Genomic DNA, 8,847 nt, shown 5'->3' with positions numbered 1-8,847 from the left:
CCCGGCGGCCAATGGCGGCGCGGCGGCGGCGCGCGGGCGGGGGCGGGGCCGGCGCGGCGGGCGCGGATTGGCCGCGGCGCGGGTCAGTCCCCGCCCGCCGACCCCGCCGCGAGCCGAGGGGGGCGGCCCGGAGCGAAGTGTCCCCGCTCGGCTCGGCCCCCCCGACCCCCCGCCCGCCGCCGCCGCCAGCGCGGGGGGCGGCCGCGCCCGGGGCCCCCGGCCCGCCCCGCTCCGGCACGCGGGTCACGCAGGTAACCCCGGCTGCCCCGGGGTCCCTCGCGGCGCGGGGAGGGGGGGGCGCGACCCCATGGCCTCCCCTCGCCCACACCGGGCAGCCCCTCCGGCGGGTGCGGGGCCGTGAGGGGAGCCCCCGCCGCTCCCTCCGGGAAGGGCTGCGCAGCCCCCAGCCGCCCCTGCTTGCTCCCCCGGCGGGCTCCGGGCCGCCCCCGGGGCTGCCCAAGGAGGGGGGTCCCCGTTCCCGGCCCCCGGCGGCGCCCCCGGTGCCTCGGCGGCCGCCGGGCCTTGGGGCTGTGCGCCGGGGCTTGGCCGGCTTTTTGTGTGTGTGTGTGTGTGTGTGTGTGTGTGTGCGCCGCTGACGGCTCCTGGAGCGTGAACTCCTGCGAGGGAGAGGTTTGGTTTCCCAGCAGCTCAGCTTTCTGGGTTACTTCCTGTCCCATTCTTTAGCACTTATCTTTACTTCCATTCCCTGGAGGAGCTGCCTTGACAGGGCAGCGGTCCTGCCGTTATTATCCCTTCAACTCCTCAGTATCCTGGGAGAGTGTCCTCCTTTTCCAGGAGAGATCCTGATTTTGATGAATAACGCCTTTCCTTCCAAATTTGTGAAGGCTCTTCCTATTTTGCCCAGCTATTGCTTTTGTATTAACCAATTCTGTTCTTCATTTCTCTTTTATGTCATTGTGTGGCTCAGTTCTACTTTTATTTTTTTTTCTTAGGTTTAAGCTGCCTTAAAGGAGAATTAAAAATAGTGACTCCAAAGAACAAAATAACACAGAAGAGAGAAAACAGCACTCAAAAAACCCCCAGAAAGGTGATGATTCATTTAGACTCTGAGAGTCATCCTAGACACATGGTTTGGCTGGGATTGGGGCCTCTTGTGTTTTTATGGATTTGAATAGGTAGCATTAGATTTCTTTGTTCTTTTAAAACCTACTTTCTGTTGACCTTTTTTTAAAGTTTGAAAGCTCTGCATCCCATTTGAAGTACAGTTCCTCTCGTAACATTTTATAATTTTCCAAAATTATTCTGCAAATGTTGTTTTGATTATGAATTGCTACTTAATGGGGTTTTTGTGTCTTCATCTCAGGGGTGTCACTTAAAAATACTTTGCTCTAAGTCGTTAAAAGGATCTTTTCTTTAAGTCTTTCCACAAATTTATGGGTTCAGCACTGCTTCTGTTTCTGTTTCAATTCTAAAATCTTTATTGGGCTAGGTTATGGTAACTGCATTACATTGGTTTAGTCATACCTCACTCCTGTGTGGGTCACTTTATTGTGTGTGTGTTGTAACGGAGCTGCAAAAATTGAAATTAATTTAATTAGATGGTGTCTGCTTACAAATACTTACTTTTTGGGCTGAGATCATAGAAGAAGATGATGCTGTTGGGTGCTTAAGGGAAAAAAATGAAAGGAGTCGTGAAAACCAATGCTGCTGGTAGGAGGGAGGTTCTGTTTCGGGGGGGAGCTGTTCGTAGGGAGAATTGCGTGTTTTACGTGGTGAGATGAAGAAATGGATCCTAGGAGAGAGAGTGGGGGGTGAATGATGTCAGTGAGACTTTTTCTGCATCCTGCTGTTAGTGTGCTCCAAAGGATGGAGACTCTGAGCCTTCTTCTAACACAGGGTCTGTCTTGAAGCCATTTTAATCTGTTTCACATGTAGGGGAGCTTGGTTCTTTGGCTAAGATGCCCTCCCTGGAGGTCCCTGTGGTCTGTGTCGTGTTTTCAGAGATGTCACTGGCTGTACCAAAACGTTGTTCATTGTTGGCAATCAGTTGTTTTTGAGCATTAGCCTGCAGGAGAAACAGCAGTGTTTGTTGCCAACAGACTTGGTCAAGGCTGGATCATTTTTCCCATACACGTCTTTAGATTAAGACAAAAAGTGGTTGCTCTGTGTTGAAGATTAAATGGAAAATCCCTCTGTAACACAAGTGCAGCAATTCCTGAGGCACGCTTTGGAAGTGCAGGGAAGAAATTTTCCATGTTATTTTGATAACTCAGGAGTAATGGCAGAACATGTGGACATGCCCAGTGTGATTCCAGGAGGGGTTTTCCTGCTAATAGGTGAGGCAGATGTGCATCAGTACAAACTTACCAGTGCAGTTATTGCACAGCTGTTTCATCTGAATTTAGTTTATTTTAACTCCCTTTTCCCAACCCACCCAGTGCCTCTCACGTCAGGGCTGTAGCAGCTCTGACAGAACACCTCGTGGTGCCAACAATTCATGGGATCTTTGGGATTTATTCACAACAGGAGACCTAAGTTTTCATTTGATTTGTGAAGTTCCTTCCTAGTGTGAAATGCCGGTGCAGCAAAGTTTGATTCAGATGCAGAGACTGGAATTGAGTTCATAGGAATCAGGGAATTAACTTCTGGCAGAAATTTGCACATGGCTGAAACAAGGCACAGAGATCACTGATATGCTGAAGTCCTGCTCTTGATCCCTGGAAGAAATGCAGCATGTTGCAAGTATAGCAGTCCTTTAGAGAAAGCTTTAGTCTTCAGGCTCTATGCTCATTTTGGGTTTGTTTTTCCTCATTGGGAATTCTCAACCCTTAAAGGAAATGTGCTGTCTAGAGGGATGGTTTTGTTTTGTTCCAGCAATGCTTACAGAATGATATTATCACAGTGAAAATCTTGCTGTGTCCACTAAAGACATCCAACAAATTTTGTCCACTTGGACTCTTTTAGGCTGTATTAAATAGAAATATATATCAAATGTGTTTCTAGAGATTGTTGAATGACACAAACCCTGTAAGCAGCACTCAGTTGGTTTATCAGCTGTGCTGTGAGAATTAGGACTGAAGTGACTCCTTTAATGTGGTTTGAACTCACCATTGGTTCTTGCTTCTGTCATTCCTTGCAGTGTTGGTGTTTGGGTGCTCTAATGGTAGTAAATCATGTGAAAATACATAGATCTTAGCAATTAACACTTGCTACAAATTAATTACTCATAAGACTAAGCTTCCCTCTGACTTTTGCTGTTTAAAACTTAGTGATAGCACTGCTGGAAGTTGGAGGAGAATTGGTATTTTTTGCTTGGTACATGAGGATCTCCATGCATGCTGCAGAGCACAAGCTCCCTGCAGTTTGTCAGTGCACATCTTGAGGGAGGAGGTTCTGGCTGTGTGAACCTGATGCAGCATTCTCTACTGAAAAAGGAGCTGGAAGGCCTTGCTTCAGCATCAGCATGGAGGTCCTGCCTTCAGAAGGAATTGCAGGGTTTTATTCCCGGGGCTCTGCTTGTGCTTAAGGTTGCCAGTGTATGGTGGGGGTGCTGAGGATGCTGAGTGGTTGTTGTGCTTGCTGAAGGTGAAGTTTCCCTCAGGTTTACAGACCTGAAGTTGCTTGAGCTGGGTGATGTCTCTGATTCTCCATCAGGCCCAAAGTCAGACCTCACAACCTCTCGGTGAGATAGATAATTGTAGTAAAATGACACCCCTGTGCTTCAGTTTCACCCACCTGCAGAATGTAACAACACAACAGCTGCTTATTAGTGTGTAACAACACCACCACTAGTTCTAGGAACACCTGAAGTTGGTGGGGCACTTGTAGATTAACTCTTTTGGTTATTTTAAATTTTGTCTGTCCGAGCTATGAGCTGGCCTTACAGGAGCTCTCACGAGGAATGTGTAACTTTTAATGACACCTTGTGAGGAGTGAAGGCCTCTTCCCTTTGAAGCAGCAGTTCCTCTGTGATCTTTTGGATTCATGCACTGTTAACTCATTGCTTTTTTGGATTCATGCACTGTTAACTCATTGCTTTCAGGCCCAGCAACTCTCTTGTGTTGCTTGGTGATTTTCATCTCAACCACAGGGCTATATCTCTCTTGGTGTCTGGGCTGTAGCATGGAACTTTCAGCAGAAATATATTTGGGATTATAAGGCTCTGTGAAATTTTGATATTTCACATGTTACTTGCAAACTTCACGATTGTGATGTGAGAATGCAAATGACAACACAATTGTTTGCCCTACTCTCTTGTCTGAAGAGCTCTTGGAATAGGAGCATGAGTGACAGCTGAAATGATGGTTGTGTTTAGTTTGTCAAAAATACAGTGACCATTTTTAAAATGCCATGTGAGTGAGAGAACACATTTAGCTTGTTCAAGCTTTGAAATGGGTAGGAGAAGTGAGTTGTGAGACTAATGAAGGCTGATATGATTTTCCTTATTCCACAGGGCTTTCCTTTTTTCTGTTGTTTATTTGCTTTAAATGTCTCGGAATACTTCCACCACAGGCAACTCAGACCTACCCTGATGAAGTCTATGCCAGATACTAAATGTCACATGTAATGGTACACTTCCCTTGTTGTACAGAGTTAGGCTGACATCAGTAACTTATGGCCTTATTCTGCTCTTGGGTGTGTAATCTCAGAGTTTAAGGATCAGCTCTTTCTGTCAGGCCGTGTGAATGAGCAAAATACTGAATCTTGAGGTCTTGCTTTTTCTACCAACCTTTAACTTTCTTTAAAGTAAGTGTATACATATGTTGGAATTAATTTTCCACATGATGTTTGCAGTGACTTTAAAGAAGTGACACATTGATGTGGCAAAGTCTAAGATCTCTTTGACAACATGAGACATTATCAATAGATAATGAGGATGTTTGTCTTATTATTTTTATTTAGTGCTGCCTCTACTATAATTATTAGCATTTTAATCAAACTTTGTTAAGTCATTGAGTGAGGGAGCTTTACTCTTACTAAATATGACTTATTTTTATTAAAGTTGCAGATCTTACTCTTGCCATATGCAGCTAATTTTCCTTTGGGGGGAAAAAGCTTGTTACTTTTTTAGTGGAGCAATCTGTTACCTTGTCTGTAGTCTGTGAAGTCAGTGCAATTCTAATTTGCATCAGCTAATAAAAAATGTGTGGGTTTTAAAGTGAAAATCATGCAAAAATTTAAAAAAAAAAGGTGAACGACTGATCATCTATGCAAAAAAACAAGGCTAGAAATGTGATCAAATTAGGTCATGGCAGTGCAGTTTTGTGCAGGGCTGTAAGCATATCTGAAGACCTTGTATGTTTTATCTTGGGAAGCAAAGCTCTTGGAAAATGTGCATAAGAGGGATAAAAAGGGCTTTTTTTCATCCTCCTCTTTGAGCTATCATTGCAAAAGGATGATTTTATGTTGCATTAAGTGGCAGAAATTTAACTTAATCTAAGAGAGAGCTGCACAGTTCAGGGAACTGCTCTGGTGCAACTCGTTTGCAGAAGGAACGAGTCGCAGTTGGGTTTGTGTGATCAGCTGTACAATTAAGTATTTAATGGTTTTATTGTTTATTACATGATTGCAGTGCTCAGATGAGATAAGGGAGCCTTTCACGAAAAGTTTGCAGCCAAAGGAAATGAAAGGTCAGATAAAGGTGTAGAAAGAATTAGTGGAATAACAGTGATGAGTACAGCAGGAATGGTCTGGGACTGATCCCATTAACTGCAGGTGACAGGGGGGGTAAGGAGGGGCTACTTGAAGGAGGAATCTGCACAGGGGTTGTAACTGGCTTTTGGTAAACCTTGATTCTAAAAGGCTGGTTTTTCTACATGAAGGAAAGGGTGAAGATTTTTGAGCTGGTGGTTTTCTTGTACTGTGGAGGTGGCTTTACCTGTTTGTGAAACACAGCGTGTGTCAGCTTGAGCTGTCACATGAGGGACAGGAGACAGGCTGGTGGCTCTGCAAATCCAGCTGAAGGACACAACTCAATGGTCTAGGGGTTCAGGTTTTATTCTTTACTTAGGGAAACAGAGATGGAGATTTAAAAAAAACAAAACCCAAACCCCATACAAAAACAACAATAAAAAACCCCCACAAACAAATAAAAAGCCCACAAAAGTAGTTTGGGAAGAACTAAATGGATCCTGAATGTTTTTCCTGGCATCTGACTCCCACAGGGAGGTGTTGAGCAGTGAGGCAGAAATACCTGCTGTAACCTTTGTATCCATTCTTGTTCCATACAGGAGGGGCAGATACATGTAATTATTAGAGAAGGGTGTAGACTGCTTCTTCAGGGTATACTCCAGAGAGGAAGCACATCCCTCATTTCTCATGTCTTCCATAAAATATTCCCTGTAGCCTTTTCCTCATGTGGCAGAAGCAAACTCTGCCCTCCCCAGCCTCTGGAGGACTCTTTGATAATGATAGAAAACACACTTTGGGTCTTTTCTGACAAAGCTGCATGAAAATGTAGCATTCTCACTCACAAAGTAAAAGTAAGTAAACCTCTGGCTCTTATTCTTTACAACTAACAAGAAATACCATTTTTTTAAAGGGGTAGCAGGTTGTTTGACACACATGGGCACAGAAGATTATGAACAGTGAAGACAATGAAGAGTGGGACATCCATCAAAGAGTAACAACCTCTTATAAGGTAATTCAGGACCACATTGAGTTTATCCTGTTGTACTTGCAAAATCAATTAAGTAACTGTTGCTGTCCTCCATTTTCATGGTGCTATAAAATCATTATAACCAAGAATATATAGGTCTATTTTTCCCCCCTATGCTTCCTTTTGTTTTTTTACTTGCATGCAGAAAGCCAATATGTAACAACCCAAATGCATGCTGAGTTCTGAACGAGATTGATTACAGTTGCAAAACATTAAATATTAAATGCCAAAGGGCTACTTCCAGTAGGCCTCCTTCTCTTCTCCAAAGATTGATGTCTTAAATGGGGCTTTGCAAACAGGAATTTTAAATGATCTATGGAGCAGAAGTAAAAATGTTTTCAAAGCTGGTGTGTACCTAAAACTATCCTGAAACCTTTAATGTTATGGTTAAGTATTCTTGTCATTTGAATTTCATTGCTTGCCATAGGGGTGAGATGGAAGAGTGGATATTTACAGAAACTGTGCAAGTGATAAAAGGAGCTGCCTGACTTTGTCTTCTGCTTTGTATGTTTTAGTACTTATGTACTTTAGTACCAGCTAATTTGAATAAGCTCTGCTAGTCACATGCAACATATGGAGCCAATGCCAATTTTTTATAATGCTGCATTACAAATATACCCACCAGCTGAGAAGTGTGAGAGAGAGAGCTCTGCTTTTCCTCAACCAACTGTCTTCACAGAGAGTTGCAGGGGGAAGGAATACTGCTGGCCCTTCAAATGAGAAATCCCATTTCATCTCTTTAGTCATCCCATCTCTTTCTGTAGCATTTTGAGCAACTAGCCTGACCTTAATCTTCAGGATCACTTGAGGGCTTGCAAGTATTGGTCCTTTACAAGAAAGGACTGTAAAAATGGCATCCTAAAGTTTGTTTACATTAAGTTTTGATCAGATATTCTCAGTTTGAAAAAAAGTTTTCATATCTTGTTTTTGTAGGTATTCAGAAACTAGGGCTAAAAGGGACATGGTCTGAATTAGAATTTTTTAAGGGTTTTGCATGACTCATCATCATCAGTTAGATTCTACTGTCAGTTTTCACCTGCAAATCCAAAGAAGATCTTGCTCTTGCAGCTGGAATTTCATTACCAGTGCTGTTAGTGGTGTGATGCAGAGTGAAGTCAAGCTCCCTGTCTTATAGGTGAACATGTTCTGAAGTGCTAATTGGAGTTTAGAAAAGAGCTTAGCAAAAGCTTATTAGAGTCAATAGAAATACTTCCATTGTCATCAGATTAACCAAGTTTGATTTTTGGAATATGCTGCAGAAGCTGACCTATTGAGTTGGCAGTTGCTGCTTTGTAAATCCCCTTTCCTCCCAGCCTCAGATAATGAAGTTCACACTGTAAAACAAAACAAAGCCAGTTTCTAAGCCATGTATAACATATGGAGCTAAAAAGTCTTCTTTAATAACCCTATGCTGAAGTAGTGATTGTTGCCATACATGGTAAGCTGAAGCATTTATAAATGTCAAAGACAGGCATTTGCTGTGTGTAATTTCCATATTTGCAGGGTAAGTGGGGTCACTGGAGCACCTGTTAATTATAAGTTTATATCTCTCCAAAAAGCAGATAAATAACTTTCATACCATAGGCACAATGAGGTTGTAGACGAGCAAATACCCACTGTGCCTTTGTCTGCAAAGTTGGCAGTGATTGATGCTTTCCCTTTTCTCTTGTCTGTGGGTATACCTGCATCACAGGAAAACAAGTGTCCAGTGGGATATGGGGAGGTGATTGCAATTTCTTTTGAATGACCTGTGGATCACGAGGATCTGGAAGTCTTTTTGATACCTAAAAGAAGGTTTAGGAGGTGATGTGTGTTGACATCCTAAGAAACCCCAAAATTCCTGTAAATTTTAAGTTTTGCCTGAAATTAATTTTCATCATTAGAACTTTTCTTTGTACTTTAATGTTGATTAACTTTGCAGGAGTTTAAATACATTCCTGTTTTTAATCTTCTAGGTCTGTGTTGATATCCATCCACGTTTGAATATTTTCTGAGGCTCCTGTTGCTCAGCATTACCTTACTCATACTCTGCTTTTACTCTTTCTTCTGATACTCCTTTCTATTTTAGGACTATGGGATATAATACACAATGTATGTGAAAATGCAATCATTTAACTTTGTGTGCTGGGGAACAATCCCTAAATACCTGTTCATTTTCTTGTCCCCAAGTAGAACTGCAGGTGGTACTTTTCAAACAGAGCATGGAGTACACAGTATTTCTCTCTTTC

The 8,847-nt window shown here is 43.0% G+C and overlaps 1 protein-coding gene across 2 annotated transcripts in view; it reads left to right on the top strand.

Moving 5' to 3' along the window:
• The first annotated feature begins 105 nt into the window (after positions 1-105).
• ASB7 (ankyrin repeat and SOCS box containing 7) overlaps positions 106-8,847 on the top strand; it is a 30,596-nt gene continuing 21,854 nt past the window's right edge. For both annotated transcript variants that reach the window (XR_013184104.1, XM_054642419.2), the window contains exons 1-3: positions 106-251; positions 954-1,048; positions 6,503-6,601. The gene's annotated coding sequence lies outside the window, so the exon portion shown is untranslated. The remainder of the gene's footprint in view (positions 252-953; positions 1,049-6,502; positions 6,602-8,847) is intronic.

Source organism: Agelaius phoeniceus, chromosome 13 (assembly GCF_051311805.1).
Source record: "Agelaius phoeniceus isolate bAgePho1 chromosome 13, bAgePho1.hap1, whole genome shotgun sequence".
NCBI lineage: Eukaryota > Metazoa > Chordata > Aves > Passeriformes > Icteridae > Agelaius > Agelaius phoeniceus.
Note: the sequence above shows the minus strand (reverse complement) of the source record. Positions and strands in the feature narration are given on the sequence as shown.